General features: G+C 38.0%; 1 non-coding gene across 1 annotated transcript; it reads left to right on the forward strand.

Annotated features, from left to right (window-relative positions):
* The first annotated feature begins 1,312 nt into the window (after window positions 1-1,312).
* Window positions 1,313-1,419, forward strand: LOC127109522 (small nucleolar RNA R71). Its single transcript, XR_007796799.1, has one exon. It is a non-coding gene; the product is annotated as a small nucleolar RNA R71 (small nucleolar RNA).
* The last annotated feature ends 19,502 nt before the right edge of the window (window positions 1,420-20,921 follow it).

Genomic DNA, 20,921 nt, shown 5'->3' on the forward strand with positions numbered 1-20,921 from the left:
CTAAAGGCATTAAGCTCACACTAGCTCCTAAGTCTAGAAAAGCTTTTTCGATGACATGATTCCCTAAAATACAAGGAATGGAAAAATTTCCGGGATCTTTATCTTTCTTTGCTAACCTATCTTCGGAAATAGAATTACATTCCACGGGTTTCGGATCTTCAAGTCTACGTTTATTCGTAAGTATGTCTTTGAGAAACTTAGCATAAGAAGGTATTTGGGTGATGGCTTCTGTAAAGGGGATTTCTACGTGAAGTTTTTCTATAACCTTAACGAATTTTTGATATTGATTATCGATTTGGGTTTTCTTTAATCTTTGAGGGTATGGTATTGGTGGTTTGTATGGCGGTGGTGGTACATAGGTTTTATTTTTAGGTTCTTCTCCTTTTTCTTGACTTTCCGGGTTTCAGGCTTCTCTGGTTCCTTTTCCTCACTCCTCTCAGAAGTTTCAGGCTCACTTAATCTAGGGTTTAAAGGCTCCTTATAAGCGGTTCCACTTCGTAGAGTAATGGCATTAGCTTGCCCTTTCGGGTTTTGTTGAGGTTGTCCAGGGAACTGTCCTCCAGGGGTAGTCTGTGGGGCTTGGTTTAACGCTACCTGAGAGATCTGGGTTTCAAGCATCTTATTATGAGTAATGATTTGATCAACCTTGGTTCCTAACTGGGTAATTAGTTCGTTAACATGGACGCTTTGGTTCATGAACTCTTTGTTTTTCTGTTTTTGAGCAACGATGAAATCTTTTACAATTTCTTCAAAGCTCGGGTTTGGCGGTAGAGGTTGCATAGGTTGATTTGTTCTAGGGGCTTGGTAACCTTGTTGTCTCGGAGGTGCGGTATTTTGAATAGGGTTATTATTTTTGTAGGAGAAGTTTGGGTGATTCCTCCATCCAGGGTTATATGTGTTAGAAAATGGGTTCCCTTGGGTATAGTTCACTTGCTCAGTGTTGGTTTCATTTAACAGATTGCATTCGGCGGATTGGTGTCCTTGCGTTCCACATATCTCACAATTCGGTGAAACTGCGGCTACAGTATTCGGAGTTGTACACATATGTTCGACTCTAAGGGCCAACGCGTCCATTTTAGCCTGCATCATGTCTATAGAGCTTAGCTCATGTATTCCTCCTTGGGCTTCCTTCTTTTCCACTGTCGCTCGTTCTACTCCCCATGATTGATGGTTTTGGGCCATATCCTCGATAAGGGCACTAGCTTCAGGGTAAGGTTTATTCATCAGTGCGCCACCAGCGGCAGCGTCGATGGTCATCTTAGTGTTATAATGAAGTCCATTATAGAAGGTTTGGATGATTAGCCAATTCTCTAAGCCATGGTGTGGGCATGCTCTTAATAGTTCTTTATATCTCTCCCAGGCTTCGAACAACGACTCTCCTTGGAGTTGGGTAAATCTAGTTATAAGGTTTCGAAGAAGAGCGGTCTTACTTGGGGGAAAATATCTAGCAAGAAAAACTTTCCTAAGGTCATCCCAAGTTGTTATTGAATTGGGTGGAAGGGAATCTAACCATGATAGAGCTTTATCTCTGAGGGAAAAGGGAAATAATCTTAAGCGTATCGCCTCAGGAGAAGCTCCATTGGTTTTAAAGGTGTCTGCTAACTGAAGAAAGTTTTTTAAATGTTGGTTTGGGTTATCAGTAGCGAGACCTGAGAATTGTCTCTAGTGCACTAATTGCAGCAGGGATGGTTTAAGTTCAAAATTATTGGCTGGGATAACGGGGTTTACTATACTGGAACTAGGTTCCTCGTTTGATGGTTGGGCGAAGTCCTTAAGAGGTCTTCGGTTTTGTTCTTCGGCCATAGCTATCCTATTCCTATGGAAAAATAAACGTGCGCGAGCGTAACGTTCAGGTTCAGCTAGAGGGTCTACTAAACTTCCGGCACTGCGAGTCTTTCGCATTGACCGGTGGGTAACAACCTTAGTCTAAACGGTATAACTACAGGGTAATGAAATTTGACGAAATTGGTCCCCGGCAACGGCGCCAAAAACTTGATGCGTGTTTTCGCAAGTGTACGAATCACGTCAAAGTAATATAAAAGATTATCGAATCCACAGAGACCAAGTGTCAATCTATCAAACCTGTTGTTATGGTGTGTATCTAAGGCAACTATTTTAAGGGTTTTAATAAGGGTGCAATGGTAAATAAAATTATAATTTTAAATAATAAATAAAGACAGGCTCGAATGTAATTCACGCAATCAATGATAATCCAGTACTTGTTAGTGGAACTACTTATGGGCAATGTTTTCTCCTTTGAAAAGAACTAATTTAACAGGAACTGTCGCTTTCGCGTATTCAGAACCGAGTTGTACTCTCTAATCAACCCCTCCTATTGTCACGGATAAAAAGGTGCGTACTGCGTTAGAGTAGTAAACCTATTTTTAAGAAATATAGTATCTTAACTAAGTTGAAAAGTATTTTAACCTGGACTTCTTAGCAAAAAGAGGTTCTTACGAACCAGAGTTTAAACTTCCTAACGCGTCCGAAAATCGTTTTAAAATCTCTTTTCTTTTTAATCTAAAATCTCCTAATAAACTAGACAAAGCGCTTTTGGCTGTTTTTGAAATAGTTAAAAACAATTACTTGGATTGAAAGATAAAATAGCCCTTAGGTGTTTCCACGAACAATTATACTGATTACTGGTTTAATTACGATCCTTACATTCTAACCTTTATAGAATTAGTTAGACATGATAAAGTAAATATTCTTTTTATAGTTTTTCATAAAAGTAATTTAAAGCGAGTGCGGATAATAAACAAAGTAAAGTGCGAGTGCAGGAAATAAACAACGTAAATGTGCGAGTGCAGGAAATAAACAACGTAAATGTGCGAGTGCGGGAAATAAACAACGTAAATGTGCGAGTGCAGGAAATAAACAACGTAAATGTGCGAGTGCAGGAAATAAACAACGTAAATGTGCGAGTGCAGGAAATAAATAAAAGTAAAATACGAACTTGAATTAAAATGGCGGCAGGATTAACTTCCTCCAGAGTGCTCCAAAAACTCGAACCACAGACAGATTACAGACTCGATCACTCGATTGCAGAGGCACCCCGATGTGGAATGGCAACTGCTTTATAACTGATATATGCCTAGAGAATTCTAATTCTGGATGAAGAAAAACGAAAATCTAAGGTCCTATTTATAGTAAAAACTGAAAGCATGAAATGACAGGGACGCCCCTCCACTAAAAAGTGGAGGTTACTGATTTTGGCCTTGTGGCGCCCGCCACAGGCCTATGGCGCCCGCCATGGTCCCTACAGGGGATTATGGAGTGGGGATCGTGGGTCTTGACGGTTGAGGAGTGGTCTTGAGACGTGGCCACGTCATGGCTAACCCCATGGCGCCCGCCACGGTGGGTGCCGTAAGTGCAAAACGCTGAATTTCTAGGTTTTCGCCCGTTTTCACTCCTTTTTCGCTCCTTTTCCCGATTCAAGCTCCGATTATTATAAAAACCTGAAAACATAAGAAAACAAAGAAATAACAAAGCAAAACAACAATAAAAGCTAAGAATGCATGCGAAATCGGAGTCAGAAATACGGTGAATTTTAGTGTGATCACAAACACACACAAGAAGAAAAAGGGTGAAAAACAAAAAGGGTGCCCGGAGAGATCTCGTGCGACCTCCTGCCTACGTACCTCATCTGGTATGAGGATCAGGGCAACGTAGTTCCCCTTAACAGGGGAGAAACTTTCTCCTAACCAGAGACTGGGAAATGACCAACTAGAAGGGAGACTGAGTCGAGCCTAATAGTTATCATGTATTCCACAACGGTCCTAGGTTGAGTTTTCTATCTACTTGCACAAACAGCAAGCTAATCCTAACCAGGCAAAGCAAAGCATGCAAGCACATTCAAAACAAAGCAAACATTCACAGTTAGCACACACTATATACAGACAGAGGTGGCTCAAACAAGGGTTAGGCTGCAAGAGCAAGCCAACTGTATCAGGGTGATGTTAGCTCTTAACCCTGACATTGAGAGTCAGGGTGAAGCAGATGAAATAGGAAGTGAGGGGTGTGCCTCACAGCTCTTATCCCCGGCCAGGGAGAGCTTCAGACAATGAAGTGTGGGTTCAGAAAGTGGGAACCCTTCTACACTTATGACACTGACTCAACTGTACAACTGTACAAGAATCTTGGGTTACTATCCTCAAGGCATCAACATGTAATGTGATCCAAGGGATGACTCAACAGAAGAGCAGGAGATGGATTGCATATCTCTTGTGTCTGCCAATTGCCTTATTCAAGGTCTTTTCCTGCTTGGGGACAAAGATAAACAAGCACAAACATTTCCTCTTAAGGAGGACTTCAGACAGGTGCCTGGCCAAGTAACAGGCCAGGTCTTCCAGACTACATGGAGTTAGTGAGTTCTACCTCAATTGGTTAAGCAACCAAGCAACAGCAAAAAGCAAGTTCACAATGAACTATAGCAACTAATGTACCTGAAAACAATCTAATTCAGTCAGTACACAGCTCAAACAGTCAAACAGACAAACTAAAACTCAACAGTTAACTGTACACAATCAATGCATCAAGCAAAGCATAAGCCAATGCTCAACACAAATGACTTAGAAGCCACCTACAAAACAAACTTAATGTTAATCAACATCAATCAAAACAAGCAACTCAAGCCAAGTGAATTAATTCCTCCATGCCATATGCCTTTTGTCCTGAAAACACAACTCAACCATGAGAAGCAAACCCTAGGACAAAGCCTAGGGTCGAAGGAGGATCAATATTTCAAAGCAGAACATGAAAATTGGCAGAAATCATGTTCAATCAATTAAGTATCATGTCCAATTGGTACCATGCTCATACCATACACCAATTTCATTTCACAAAGCATTTAAGGCCAAACATGCAATCTAGAAGCTCATTGGACCAAACAGAATGAATCAATCCAAACTCAATCCAAAACAATTCAATAAATCCAAAGAAAATTCATGGCTAAACAGCACTCATCAAAGGATCATCACACCAAATTTCAGCTCATCTGAACAATTGGAAGCAAGTAAAATAAAATCCCTAAGTCAAGGCATGTTCAAACAAGCTCATACAAGGCACCAAATCATACATCCACTTCAAGCAAGCATAAAACAGAGTAGGAACATGATAAATGCACCAATTCAAAGCCATGATGATCTTTAATGTGTCTATAATCACTCCACAAAATTTCAAGTCCATCCAATACATATCAAGAATTTCACAAATCATTTAAGATCATGACTCACAAAAGGTCCACATTTGGTGAAACATGTAGCGGTGTATTCGTCGCTATATGATCTATCGATTAAACCATAAGCTATGAGATACATTGAAATTTTCGAGTCGCCACCGCACTTTTATTTATCCAAAGGATTGGCTAAAAAGCGAACAAAAGCCTAAGAAGTTTTACACGTAGAAAACTAATAAAAAGATCAGAGATTCTGGGTAAGGGGTAAATTACGCAATGGGAAGGTGTTAGGCACCCACTACGTCCTAGGTACTCCTAGGGAGCCCTTTTCACACTTGTTATGCTAAATTATTATTTATTATGACAAAAATATTGTGCAAACATGATTGGGATGATGAGAAAAGAATATACAATTTTTATTATTATTGGGTTCGAACGGATGAACCCGTTGCCTACGTACCTTCCATCAAAGGTAAGGATCAGAACGCCGTAGTTCGGCTAAAAGATTTCCAAAAGTTGGTGGATTTGATTTTAAACACAAACCCTAGGTCTTACGTTATCCACGGGAGAAAACTCAACCTTATACAAACAACAACGTCCACCATGTGAGAACAGCTTCAACTTGCCAGGGAGGGGTTAACCCTATAATAGGCAAGGAAGACTTACAATTCAATCACTAAAGACAAAAGGTGAGATTGACATCAACCACTAAGATAAATCAAACCTATAGCTCATGTATGAAAGCATTAATGGACAAAGCCAAAACAATTGAGTGGGTGAAGTTACTGATTATGATTATGAAAATGAAGTCAAAGTATGATTAAGATCAATTCAAATGAGTATTATGAAAATGAAGTTTGAAAAAAGGTCAAGGACTTGAGTCCAGGTTTTTAGTTAGAAAAACATGAAGATGTTTGCACAACACTTATGTCAAAATTTAAAAGGTATAGTGTGAAAAGGTTCTAAGACGTAATGAATGATGAATGGATGAGGGATGGATAGTAAAACTTCTTAGAAGGTTCACTTCTTGAAATCATATAGCAGATGATTCAAGTGTGTCCTTTGGAATAGCAGTTAATAATAACAAACAAACAAAGCAAAGGCGGATATCGGATGCCAATCAATGGTCTTATACCAATCTCCTAAAACAAAACGGGATATCAGAAGCCACTCAATGGTCTTACACTAATCTCCACAGGAAAAGAAATAAAAGCGGATACCGGATACCAACAAATGGATTTACACCAGTCTCCTAAAATAGAACAGGATATCAGATGCCACTCAATGGACTTACACCGATCTCCTCAAAAGAAAAACAAAGATGAAACAGGGAAGTCAACTGCCAATCTATCTGGACTTAGGTTAACTCCACAGTATGCTCACAGGAAATCCAATGCCACATCACTGGGACTTATAATGGATCCTCACGTACAAGAACAAAAGAAACAATATGATCACAGGTATGCAAATGCCAACTTACAGGGACTTATAATTGCAACCTCACATCAACAAAGAAAACAAACTTATGATCACAGGAAAGCAGATGCCAACCTACAGGGACTTATAACTGCAACCTCACATACAGATCAAACAGATCAAATTATGATCACAGGATAACAGATGCCAACTTACAGGGACTTACAACTGCAACCTCACATACAAATCAAACAGATCAAATTATGATCACAGGATGACAGATGCCAACTTACAGGGACTTATAACTGTATCCTCACATACACATAGATAAACAGAAGATATGAGTGACCAATGAGGTCTTACACTCTATCCTTCCATATCATAGGAGCAAATGCCAAAGCAATGGACTTACAATTGTCCTCAATGGGCAAACAACAATGATAGCATCACAAAGATAATGAGATGATCATGCATTAATGGCAATTGATGATGATGATAAATGCATAGCATACAAGCAAACAAGTGCATATGAAAGCAATCAACCAATCAATGAATAGCAAACAACACACTCTATAGCCAAACAATGGGGGGGCTCACACAAGAGGGTTTGACTTTAAAAGTCCACTGTAATGGGTGAAGGTTGCTCTTAACCTGGCCATTGAGGGGCTCAGGTGAAGCAGATGAATAGGAAATGAGGGGTGTGCCTCATTGCTTCAATCTCATATCAGAGAGAGCATCAAAGAAAGTGTGGGAGTTCAGAAAGTAGGAACTCTCTCCACATTATTGACTCGATTAGATCTTGGGTATTTATCTCATTGCTTCTACCATGAAATGGGAGCAAAGAGAGGACACACTGAATAGTGGGGGATAGATTACTTATCCCTACCTTCCACCAATTGCCTCAAATGAGGACTTTTCCTGCTTAGGACAAATTTAAACAAACACAGGCATTGCCTCTTAAGGAGGACTTCAGACAGTTTGCCCGGTCAAATAACAGACCGGGTCTCCAGACTACATGAAGAAGAAGTAATTATACCTCAAAGCAAATGCTAAAAAGCAAAGCAAGCAAGCAAGTTCAAAGAACTTAAGCAACTAAAGCACCTGCAAAAGTCAAACTCATTAGCAAACAAGTCAACAGTCAAAATCAAAAGGAAATGAACCAATGGTCACACAGAGGGACCAATTGTGCAAGGCACAAAGACTCAAGTATGAGTCACCTACAAAACAAGAGTTAGCATGTGGCAAACAATCAAATTCAATCACATTTGAGTGATCCTTAAAGCATGGGTGCTCAACCTGAAACAACAGCTCAATTGTAAGCTCAGAAGACCACTAGGACTAGCCTAGGGTCAAAGATGAAAGAAAAAGTCAAGGCAGCAAGCAATATTCAATCAAAGTCAAAATCAATCATGTAGGAAAGTAAACACAATTGGATTCAAACTTATATCATGCATCAAAGTCATTTCATATGCAAAAGGATGCAAAGCATGGCAAGAGAATCATACAAAAGTCAACAGCAAAGACTTCATTTAAAAGTCAACCAAAACATTTTCAAAAATTATGAAATAAATCCCACTCAATCCTAACATCTAACATGGTATACATGCAAAATTTCATGGCATTTGGATGAGAGGAAGGCAGTCAATGAAAATTATGAAGTCAAACCAAATTCAAGTAAGCATGGTGGAAGTCAACAAACATGGGTCAACTTCAAAAAATCATATCAATTTGAAAACAAAAGAGAAATGGATGAGATTAACACCAATGCAAAGCTCAAAGAGTCTAATTATCACATATGAAATTTCATGGTCATACAATAAGATTTGAGAATTTCACAAAAGATTTGGCAATGTATAGCACAAAAAGTCAACAAATGACCACATATGGAAGAAAATTCTCAATCAAATGGAAAACAGCAAGATTAATTCCAAGAAAATTCATACATCAATTAGACATACAAGGGATCATTCATGCAAAATTTCAAATGATTTGGATAAGGGGAAGCATGTGAACAAAAATCATACATTTGCATATCATTGGTGTGACACAAATTGTCACACCCTAATTCAAAAATTCATATCTATCAAACCACAAATGAGAAATCCACAAACTTTATATGGAAATGAAGATCAATGTGTCTAGTTTCACCACAAAAAATTTCAAAGGCAATGGATGCAATATGACAATTTCACAATTGAAATGGTGAGATGTATCATTTATGCACATATGTTGGGAAAATAATTACCATAAAAAATTCCAACCACTGAAAAATTCATTAAAAATCACAATTAAAAACTAGACTCAATCATGAACATGATGGAAAAAGAATCAGGATTTTTGGAATTAAAATGAATGAGAAATTGATTTTTGAAATTGAGTGAAATAATGTAGCAAGCATGAACAAAAGCATGGGCTAGATGGTCAACACAAGTCAACAGAATGGCATTTCAGTAAATCAGGGCCTCATTTAGTAAAACGGCAGCGTTTTGAGCGCGCCCAGGAAATGTTTCCATTGGTCCCAATCCAATGGAACAGTAACAATTGCAACAACAACCAATGGCTTTCAACTTTTCCAGGTTTGGCATGTAACATTAGGGTTTCTAACAGTAAAACAGACTTTCAACAAGCCCAATCGAGCAGCATGGCAATAGGACGGTTCATACAGCATCTAAACGAACACAAACCAGCATGTTCATAAATTTTGGACAAGTTTTAACAGCATGAACAACAAACAACAACAGCCAATTGTAGTTCAAATTCTGGAAATCTCATGCAGCATTAGGGGATGGAAGCAACCATATGCATTCAATGTTCATGCATCAATCAATCAAAACAAGAACCAATCAACAACACCAAAACAGCATGGCAAGTAATAAGTTCATGCAACATTTGCAACATGGCAACAACCGATGCATCAAAATTCTGGGCAGTGGCAAGACAGAAACATCATGCAACATTCAACCATCACCTAACACGACAAACATAATGAGCATGTTTATGGGATCTCAAACAGCAACATGGTTTTAGCAGCATGGCTACACACTCATAAAGTTCATGCAATATGCAACAATAACAGCCAGCATTGACATATTCATCATCATCGTGTTCATCAAAACAATAGCAGGCAACAGCATATAGCACCATCAAATGGATTTTCTCATGGCAAGTTCAAAACATCAACAGGATTGTAGTAGCATGGCTCTATGATTTGAGAAACAACAGCATTCATCACTTTATCACAACAGCAATGACCAACAGCATAAACAACAATAACAGGCCACAGCATGAAAGAATCATTGGACAGTTTGAGGTTTAACAACAACAGCAGCAGGGCACATTCATGTTGTCACCAACATTGGAACAAAATAACTTGACCAAACATACATCAGCATGGTATTAGCAAGCAATCAACATAAATCATATGGTTTTCTGGGAAAATATATTAGTTTTCATGAACAGCAGCAACAACATCATTCTGAACTCGTGAATTCGAGATGCTCAGAAAACAAAATCACACATACTAACATCATCATTAAACATCCATCAACACAAATCCAGCAATGGTTTTCAGTATATCACACTATAGAGTGAGATTCGAGCAAAGAAACAATGGTGTACAAAACTTCAAGTCAGCATATCTTCAAACACACACAACCATTTGCCACGATTCTAGTTGTAATAACACTAGCATACCATGTTCTATCCTAAATCTAGCATGATTTGGTGAAAGGAAAGGGTCAATTACTTACTTGATTTTGAAGTCAAGTGAGATGCAGTGCTGGTGTTGATGTTGCAGCCCGATACAGATGTCCACAATGCCTTGCAATGATGGAAGCTTGAGGTCTTTTGGCTCAATGGTGCATGGAAAACCTCACAGCTCCAACTGCCATTTGAGATGCTTTGGAAAACAGGAAATGATGAAGGCTGGACAGATGATATTTGATGGTTCAAGAGAGCTCACCAAGGTGTTTTTGTGGAGAAACAATGAAGGGTTACTCGAAGGCTTTCAAGGTTTTGTGCAGAAAACCAATTTGATGAAAAATGGTGATTTGAGAGTAGAGAGAGTTCTGTGCTCGTGGCTGCTTCCCTAGGGTTTTGTGCAGAAAATCCACTTATATACCACTGTTTAACAATACTAAACCAATGCCTAAGCTTGCTTAGTTCAAAAAAAGGCAATTACACATTTGCTAATTTGGTCAAGTGTATAGTGGAGGTGTGAATTTGGCATGGTTTTGGGCCTGCTACAAGCTGTACAGACTGTATGTTTGTGCTGCTTTGGTTGTACATGAAAAGGCTGTACTGGCTTTGCTTCAATGAATCAAAAAAATGCATTTGCCAAGTTTGTATATAAGTGGAAATGGGGGGTGTGTGCTGCTGCGAATTGGGCCTGAGCATGCTGCAAATGGCCAGCACAAATGCTGTCTTTGGTCTGCTAAAGGAATGCTGTACTTGCTTTTGCTCTTCTCCAACCAATTGCTAAAATTGCCAAGATTGTACTATGGTTCAAAATGGTGGTAAAATGGTGATGTGATGGTGGTTTTGGACTTTGAGCAAATTACAAATAATATATGAAACATTTCCCAATTGGCAAAAATGAGAAAAAAGTCCTAAATCAAAAAGTCAACTATGAGTCAAACCTTGATTTTTAAATGAAAAGGTCCCAAAAATGCCATTTTGAATGGTAAGGTTTTAGGTCATGAAATTTATATTTTTGGAAAGAGGATAAAAAATGTGGTGTGTAGGAAAAAACCCCACCAAATTTGGCCTTATGGTTTGAGAGTTATGGCTTGTTGAAGTTCAAAATTTGGTGAAAATGATTTGATCATATCTTGACAACCACACATGGGATTTGAGAGTTCTTGGACTTTTTGAAAATGGGAAGACAAGATCTTCAACTTTCATGTTGGGCAAAAATTCATTTGGAGCTTGTATCATGATGTAAGTTTAAGATCAAGAAGTTTCCATTTTTGGCAGTTAAAATTACAGGTCCACTTTCTATTTCTGGAAAATTTTCTGATTGACTTGATTTTCTTCCATGATGAGGTTGAACATGATAGATGAGGTTTATACAAGCATGAATGAGCTTCTTCAAATCAATTCTATCCATCAAATTCTTGATTAAATCAACAGTTGACCAAGTTTGACTTTTCTGTTGACTTTTCTAGGGTTTTGGCCTGATTGAACTTCTTCTGATGATTTCCAAACCCTAATTTCTTGATAACTTGACTTCAAATGATGTTTCAAGATGTATGAACTTGTGATTATTGACCATGATGCCCAAATTCTACAAGAATGGCCATCATCCATTGCTTTGACTGATCAATGACTGACTTTGACCTAAATGCTGATGATTACTTCCACTGCAAGCAACAAGGTTAGACTGACAATATTTTTGTATTTTTTTGAATGATAAACATATGAAAGCAAAGATATACAAATGCAAAGTATGCTTGGTGATCAAGAAACAAACCCACAAGGCAATCAACCCACTAGGAGGGGACAAAGGCATGCATTGACCCTTGAGGTTATGATATGAATGATATGGGCCATGAGGGATCTTAGGGCCCAAAATTGGGGTCTTACAAAACAGAAAGGAAATTCTCAAACAATTTAGAAATGCACTCAAAAATTCCATAAAAATTCACAAGTGAACCTAACATCTAAAGGAGTCAACATGCAAAATTTCACATCAATTCAAGTTCAATAGGCATAGCAATGAAAATCCACAAGTTGGACATGAAATGGTGTGACACACATTGTCAAACCTAGATTCAAATGATCATATCTCACAAACCAGGAATGATAAAATCACAAACTCAAAGCCAAAATGTCACTTAAGGTCTCTATTTTACACATGCAAAATTTCAGCTCCATCCAATTAAGCATCATCATTTCACAATCAAAACATCAAGCAAAGTGCATGAAAGAACACATATGAACAAACCCTAGGCCATTCAAAAAAACCACACGTGCACAATTTTAATAAAAATAACCAAAAAGTAGTAGAGGTTACAAGGATCATGGTGCAAAAAATTTCATCTCAATTGGATTAATGGTTATGAAGTTATGAATTTTCTAATGGAAGGAAAAAATAAAAATGACATGAAGAAGGCATGTGGAATATGGTAACATATGATGAGAAAAATACAAATGCCAAAAAGTGGAATGCTCTAGCCAAGGATCGAAGGAGGTACGGTTTTGAAAAGAGGCGCGCTACAGCGTAGTGGAGGACACGTGGTCCGGTCGTGTGGCCAATAACACCAAACACATTCAGGCAAGCGAAAACATGAATCAAACAAGGTTTCTGGAAAAAATTTCAAATGTTCTTGAACACATTCATCGTGTTCATCATCAAATTTCCAGCATGAATATTTTGTCACCAAAATCCACAAACCTTATATCAATGGAAAGGTCTCCTAACGTACATCCACTACGCCAAAAACTTGAATAGACAGCGCCCCTTAGAGGGCGCTTCATTACAAAAGCGCACTCTAAAGTGAAGAGAAAAAATAAGGAGCATACTACTAGAATAGACAGCGCACTTTAGAGGGCGCTTTTGTAACAAAGCGCACTCTAAAGTGAAGCGAAAAAATAATGAGGAAATGGAGGGACACCAATAGAGGACGCTTTATTGAAAGCGCCCTCTAAGGTTACCCTTAGAGGGCGCTTCTAAAAAAGCGCTCTCTATGTCCATGTACATTTCCAGTTTATAAGGCGCTTTTGGAAAGCCTTAGAGAGCGCTTTTAGAAGCGCCCTCTTAGGCCCCCTTTAGAGGGCGCTTTTGTAACAAAGCGCCCTCTAAAGTGAAGCCAAAAAAAAATGGAGGGACAACAATAGAGGGCGCTTTTGTGAAAGCGCCCTCTAAGGTTACCCTTAGAGGGCGCTTTTGAAAAAGCGCTCTCTAAGTCCATGTACATTTCCAGTTTAGAAGGCGCTTTTGGAAAGCCTTAGAGAGCGCTTTCAGAAGCGCCCTCTTAGGCCCCCTTTAGAGGGCGCTTTTTTTAAAAAAGCGCCCTCTAAGGTCCCCTTTAGTAAACATTAAAATTATAACATATACTGCATGTCTCTTTATTTTCCCTCTCTATAAGCTATTTCGTTTACGTAACTGGGTTTTCTCTCAACTGCGATTACTCTCTACTGCGATTACTCTCGTCCTCCGTTCGTTCTCCCTCCCTCACCGTCATCGTCGCCGTTCGTTCTCCCTCCCTCACCGTTCACGTTCACTGCGTTATCCTCTTCCACCGTCACTGTTCACTTTCTTCTCCATCGTTACCGTCACCTTTAAGGTATTTCTCTTCCCCATCGTTACCGTTCACTTTCTTCATGTGTTTGATTAGGGAATTTTCTAAACTTAGTTTTTCATTTTGTGCATTATGTTGATTAATGTTGTTTAGGGCAGACTGAGTTTTTTATTTCTGATTGAAAACTGATATATTTGAAGTGTGTTTGAGCTTGTGCTTGGAAGTTTGATGATTATGGATGCAAGTTTGTTCATGTTCCAAACACCATAAGTTTGCATTGGTCTTTTGCATGCAGTAGGTGTGTGTGAGTTTGTATTCAATAATGATAAAAAAAAGAGTTTAGATTGTTGTAACATGAGAGAAATGGAAGGTATATGAATGTGTTCACGTATTGAATCATTGTCTTACTTGGGTCTTATTGAATCATTTCTATATTACAGATAAAATGGCTAACCAAGACGATACCCATGCCGCGAATGAATCACGTAATAATGTTGAAAAAGAAATCAAACGAGGATTGACTGTTATGAAGTCAATCATTCGTGCAAGAGACAAGGGTGTAAAATTTGAAGTACATTGGAGTGCTGAAGACCAACTAATTGAGCCTAACGGTTCAATGTTGGCAAGTTACATTGGTTTCCTTGTTCGCCAACATATTCCGATTACATGTGATAATTGGAGAAGTCCGGACTTGAAGGTTGGCAAGGAAAAAATATGGTCGGAGATACAGGTACTTACCATATATTGTTATATGTTTTTTTTGTTGACTATTTGTTAACCATATATTGTTATAATATTACTTTATAATAACACACTCCATTTGTATGTTTTTTAGAGATCCTTTCACATCGATGAAAGCCGACAAAAATATTGTATTCAATTGGCCGGAAAAAGACTCCGAGGATTTCGATCCTTTTTGTGCAACAAATTTCTCAAGGATGAGGAAGGAAAATTTGTTGAAGGAGAACGGCCAATGAAGTATGCCGAGATTATTTCAGCTGATGAATGGGATAACTTTGTCGCCAAACGAAGAAACGAAAAATTCCATGTAATGTCTATTAATTATGGTATTATACAATTGTTAAGTTACTTGGTTCTAATATGCCTTAAACTTTTTTATCCAGGAAGTAAGCGACAAAAATAGGAAAAGGGCATCAAAACCCGCGTATCCGTACAAAAAAGGGCGTACGGGTTATGCACGGTTACAACAAAGAATTGTGAGTATATTCAAATGCTATGAGCTTATACATTGTCACAATATGTTATAATTGATGATCTTATAATCTAATTCAATGTGTAGCTAGCCGAGGAGAAAAGTGACGCAACATCTCTTCCGGACCACGTATTATGGAAGGCTGCTCGGGTTGGGAAGGATGGGGCTGTCGTTGAAGCGGTCCAAAATGTTTATGACGAATGTGTAAGTATATGTAACATTATTTCTTTAATTATATCGAAAATTTTGTTAGACATATAATTCATTTTTAATCTCCTCTAATAATATTTCAGGAGACTTTATCCCAAACCGTACCTTCAACCGAGGTCCAGGATTGTAGGAGCGTACTTAGTCGAGTACTAAATGTTCCTGAGTATTCCGGTCGTGTGAGGGGTAAGGGTTTTGGTGTGACTCCGTCGTCATTTTATAAAAAAACAAAAACAAAAAATCCTACCAACAAAGAGGTGATGGAGACCTTGGCGGAGTTAAGGGCACAAGTACTCCAACTGCAAAACGAGAATGCAAGGTATAGAGAGGAAAGGTGCGCTTCCGAGGCAAAAGATACTAGTGACCGAGCTAGTATCAATCATCAACCGAAATTTCCCGAGGTAATTATATATGTTATTATTAAATTAAAATAGCACTTTTTTACTTGACACATATACAAGTTAACAATAACATTTATTATTGGTTTAGGGCATTTCACCTTGTCAGCTGTATCTATCGTCACCAACTTATCGCATGGTTGGCAAGGGAAAAGTGCACAATACTTCGGGTGAATTACTTCACCATAATCCCCTCCCGGTGGGATTTATGAAAGTTTCGGTTGACCTCGTATTAGATACGGACGCCCGTCTACCATTACCTGACGTTGTTTCAGAGACAACGTTGATGCGAGATGCAGTCGGATCCTTTGTTGGTTGGCCGTCAGATCTAACTTTCCCTGATGCCGAGGTATATATGTTCTAAATGATTATGAATATTTAGTATTCACATTTCAATTCAGCTAAAATTATGATATTTAATCAATTATATGGTAATGTTAGACTCCTACAAGACCCACACATAAAGTTGGTAAAGGGATTTCAAGACGCATCGAGTCGGTTGCATCTCAAAAAGAGGTACAAATATATATACCCATTGAATTATATACGCAACGATTTTGTTGCATCACAAAAAGTCATGATTTATTTTATATGAATTTTTAGGTTCCCAGTCGAGAGTTGAAAAGCGCTGCTAAGGATATTCCAACGACGTCCGGGACAAAATCTCAAATTATGATGCGTCTTGAGAAAATGGTGGAGGAGTCCGATATTATGCATGGGGCCATTCGTACTATAGATTTTGATGAAGGTGTTTTCGGAGCTGCTCATTTCGAAATAATTGGAAAGGAGGACTTCCAACAACTTTTTGAACACACCGAATTGGGCATCGCTGTCATTCATACATACATATGGTACTCCGATCAATCTATAATTTACTTAGTTGAACAATTTATTTACACATTTCAATGAGTAGTCTAATGTTTATTATGTTTCTATTTAAGGTATATGTATGTAACATTGATGCGGGGAACTGAATTGTGTAACCGTTTCAATTTTATTGCTGCTTCCCGTATCAATGCAACGTTAATAACGAATAATCCAACATCCGTAAAGAATGATCTAGTCGATAGATTCATGGCGGCCGGCGATAATACTACACCCAGTTTGTATTTTTTACCGTTTAATTCTGGCAACGGGTTAGATTTTCTTTCTAATAATTTCATTCTAATCTATGTATATCTTTTACGTAGAAAATTTTCAATTATCTAAATTTTTGTTTTATTTTACAGTGGTCACTGGGGTTGGTTGCTATGGATCTTTCGAGACTAATAGTGTATTATCTCGATTCTTTATCGGGTGATTGGAGTAAATATCCGAATATGAAGAAGACGGTTGACGCGTAAGTGAAATTCCCCTAAATATTCGTGTGTATTTGTATATTTAATTATGTCTGTCAGATTGATCTCAATATACGTTTTTATTTTGTTAGGGCAATAATAAAATTTAGATTGAAAAAGAAATACCGCAATAGGAAGGACATTACCTGGATCAGAGTTCAGGTATATATTAAGTATCTTATTTTTGCTTATAATAGTGTTTGTTTTTTTGCTTATAATAGTGTTTGTAAGAAATTAACTATATATATATGTTTGTTTTTCTGTGTAGTGTCCTCAGCAAAATAATTCGGTCGATTGCGGATTTTTTGTAATGAGATTTATGAGAGACATCATTGCGTTGAATCGTATAGACATCCCAAAAATGGTATGGAATAATAACTTAGGGTTTATTTTAATATTATCGGATATTTCATCTAATTTGTTACTAAATCATGAATATGTTTTATTCTCTTAATTGTAGTACTTTGAGGAATACAAAACTTACTCAAGAGCAAATTTGGATGAAATCAAGGATGAATTGTGTCAATTCATTGTTGATCAAAGAATCATATAGCTAGGTTGTATATTGTTGTACATATATGTATGGAATGTTGTTGTTGTATATATGTTGTATATTGTTGTTGTAATTTTACTAAATCATGAATATGTTGTTGTATATTGTTTATCAAAGAATCATATATTAATGTTGTATATATGGAGGATTAATGTTGTATATAAATGGATTCATGTTGTATATATCAATGGATTAATGGTGTATAACATTGGATTAAAGGATGAAATCAATATGAATTTTACACTTTTGCAGCATGCGAACAGGTTACCAATTAAATATCCACTGTTTTTCAAACAATTTTTTTTAAAATAACTAACACTTTAGAGGGCGCTTTGTCCAGAAAGTGCCCTCTAAACACTTTACATTGACAACTTTAGAGGGCGCTTTTTCCTGAAAGCGCCCTCTAAACACTTTACATTGTCAACTTTAGAGGGCGCTTTTTCCTGAAAGCGCCCTCTAAACACTTTACATTGACAACTTTAGAGGGCGCTTTTTCCTGAAAGCGCCCTCTAAACACTTTACATTGTCAACTTTAGAGGGCGTTTTTTCCTGAAAGCGTCCTCTAAACACTTTACATTGACAACTTTAGAGGGCGCTTTCTCCAGGAAAACAAAGCGCTGTCTTTACCTATGCCAGCGCCAGATTAGAGGGCGCTTAAAAGCGCTGTTATAGGCCAAAATAAGCGCCCTCTATTCCCTTATTTGGCGTAATGATCACAAATCCAGCAATAATTTCATCTAATTCTACTCATGCTCAAAGAATCGATCAAAGAAAGTTTCACATGTCAACATTCAAATCATCATAACTTCCTTGTTTCTCAACCAAATTCAGTGATTCAACTTGCAACATACTCTACTAAGAAAGATCTATCCAAAGCATTCATCAATTTTAAGAATTAGGCAAATCGAAAACTCACCTTCTTGGAATTGCAGTGGTGAAATCGCGTGTTTTAAGCCTTGTAATGCCAAAACAGAAGTTCCTTAATGCTTGAATGATTGAATGGAGCAAGGTTCGTGTGTTGATCGCCTTGGATCTAGCTCAAATCTTCATTTGCCATTGTTGAAGCTCACTTTAACAGTCCTTGAATTGGCTTGGAAATGATGAAATCTTGCTTCAATTAGCTTCCAAAATGCACATGGATGAAGGATACATGAAGATCAATGCAAGGTTTATGGAGATTTTTGGAGAAAAAGTGAGAGAGAAAGATGAAGAGTTTTTGGATTTCTAGATCTAGATTTCAATTCTGTTATGGTTAATCAGAAAACAGTTATGATTTAGTTTATATATGTGATGTTAATGATGATGTTAATCATGATTAGTGTAAATGCAAGTGTTTAAGCAAAAATCAAGTTTTGGTGCATTTTAGCATTTTGGCCAATTCACCTTCTCATGTGAAAACCAATGTAACAGTGCATTTTCTGTTTTGGAGCAAGTTTGAAATGATGTTTAGAGGCCAATGCAAGTGGAATCATGTGAAAACAATGCTTATTTTGCAAAATCACTTTTTCCCTCCACTTTTCAAATTAAGTCCACTTGAAAAATGCACTTTTTGTGTGAGCAAAATCCATGATAGGTAATGCTTGTTTTGGATAGAGGACAACAAAAGAAACTTGCTCAAAAAAGTCTCACTCCATTTGGCCTTGTGAATCAAAAGTTATGCACTTTTGAAATTCAACTTTTTGGACAATGATTTGATCATAACTTGCCAACCACAAATGAGAAATTCACGTTCTTGGACTTTTTGGAAAGGTGAGAGCAAGATCTACAACTTTCATGTTGGACAAAATTTCATTTGAAGCATTTTTGGACATGTAATTTTGAGGTGAAAACCTTTCCATTTTTAGCAGTTTTGAATTACAAGTCACTTTCTATTTTTGGAAAGTTTCCATTTGACTTTATTTTCTTCATTCTTGATGTTTGGAATGTCAAATGAAACTTGTTTGGACATGAATGAAGTGTCTCTAACCCTCTCCCACCTTCAAATCCATCAGTTCAAGCACAGTTGACCACAATTGACTTTTTCTGACTGATAGATGAATTGGCCATGCATTGTTGAACTTGAGCCTCAAACTCCTGATGAAATGGCTCAATGATGAAACCCTAGCTTCCATAAGCTCAATATAACCATATGATTACCCCCATATCCATTGAAAACCTCATCTCCTTGACAAGCCCTGATTGGCACAATACAGATGATTAGGGTTGACCAGAGGTCAAAACCCTGATCCCAAGGCATCTGATCAAGCACAATGAATCTCTTGGTGATGATAAGGCCATGATGATGATGATGTACCATTTCTACCAAGATCAAGCTCAACCTCCTTGAGAACCAAGAAACCCTAATTTGAAGCACCAACCCTCAGATGATTAGTGATCAGTTCAATGAAACCCTCAGCTTGAATCTCAACCTCTTTATCTTCTGATCAAGACCTATGAGGATGACTTGCTTGATGTGGCCACATGAGATGCAAAGATGCAATGACTAATGACCTACAAAATGATATGCAATATGCTAAGCTAGTCCCAAAAGAGGAGGGCAAATTTTGAGGTGTTACAGCTGCCCCTATTCAATCCACTGTGAACCTGTCGATATGAATAGCCTCGGCTTTCAGATGATCAGGATGAAGAGTGATTGAATACCAAGAACAGACGAACAATTTGCACTCTGATGGGAAAATAATTAACAATGCCTGTCAGAATCGGCAAAGAAACAATCTTGAAGAAAAATCCATCTGGTACGGATAAAGTCGACCTGATCACCGAAACAGGATGTCGACCCGGATACCAAAATAAATGGTAACGCAGGGATAACCATGGCCTGAGCACCACATCCACTGGGGATTCTTATCTCTTTTTAATGCTTTTCTTGAACCCCGAAATTTTTCTCTTTTTTCGTTTTCTTGAACCCCGAAATTTTCTTTCGCGCAAATGATCCCGGATCACTGCATTTGAACCCCGACATTTTGTTTGCCAAAACAATGAACCCCATTCTCCATTTGAACCCCAGTCGCCTGACGATAACTCGCGATCGCCATTGTGAACCCCGTTCTCCAGAAAACACCTCATGTTTCCCTCTCTCCATTTGAACCCCGCTCTCCAGAAAATGCCTCAACATTTCCCTTTCTCCGTTTGAACCCCGTTCTCCGCTTTCTTGTGATAATTCCGCTGGCAATGTCGGAAATAACACCAAACACCACTCTGATGGCGACATATCAGAGGGTACACCTTCACAAAAGGAAGGTAACATGTGCATCTCTTCCTCAGAAGACACCCATAACGACCTCTGTTGGCCTCAGCCAAAGTCTAAGGTGACACATGAACAAAAGATAATCCTGAGGACCTCATCCCGGATATAATCTTCAACTCCAATCTCTATTTGA

This window comes from Lathyrus oleraceus, chromosome 7, assembly GCF_024323335.1.
Source record: "Lathyrus oleraceus cultivar Zhongwan6 chromosome 7, CAAS_Psat_ZW6_1.0, whole genome shotgun sequence".
NCBI classification, from domain to species: domain Eukaryota; kingdom Viridiplantae; phylum Streptophyta; class Magnoliopsida; order Fabales; family Fabaceae; genus Lathyrus; species Lathyrus oleraceus.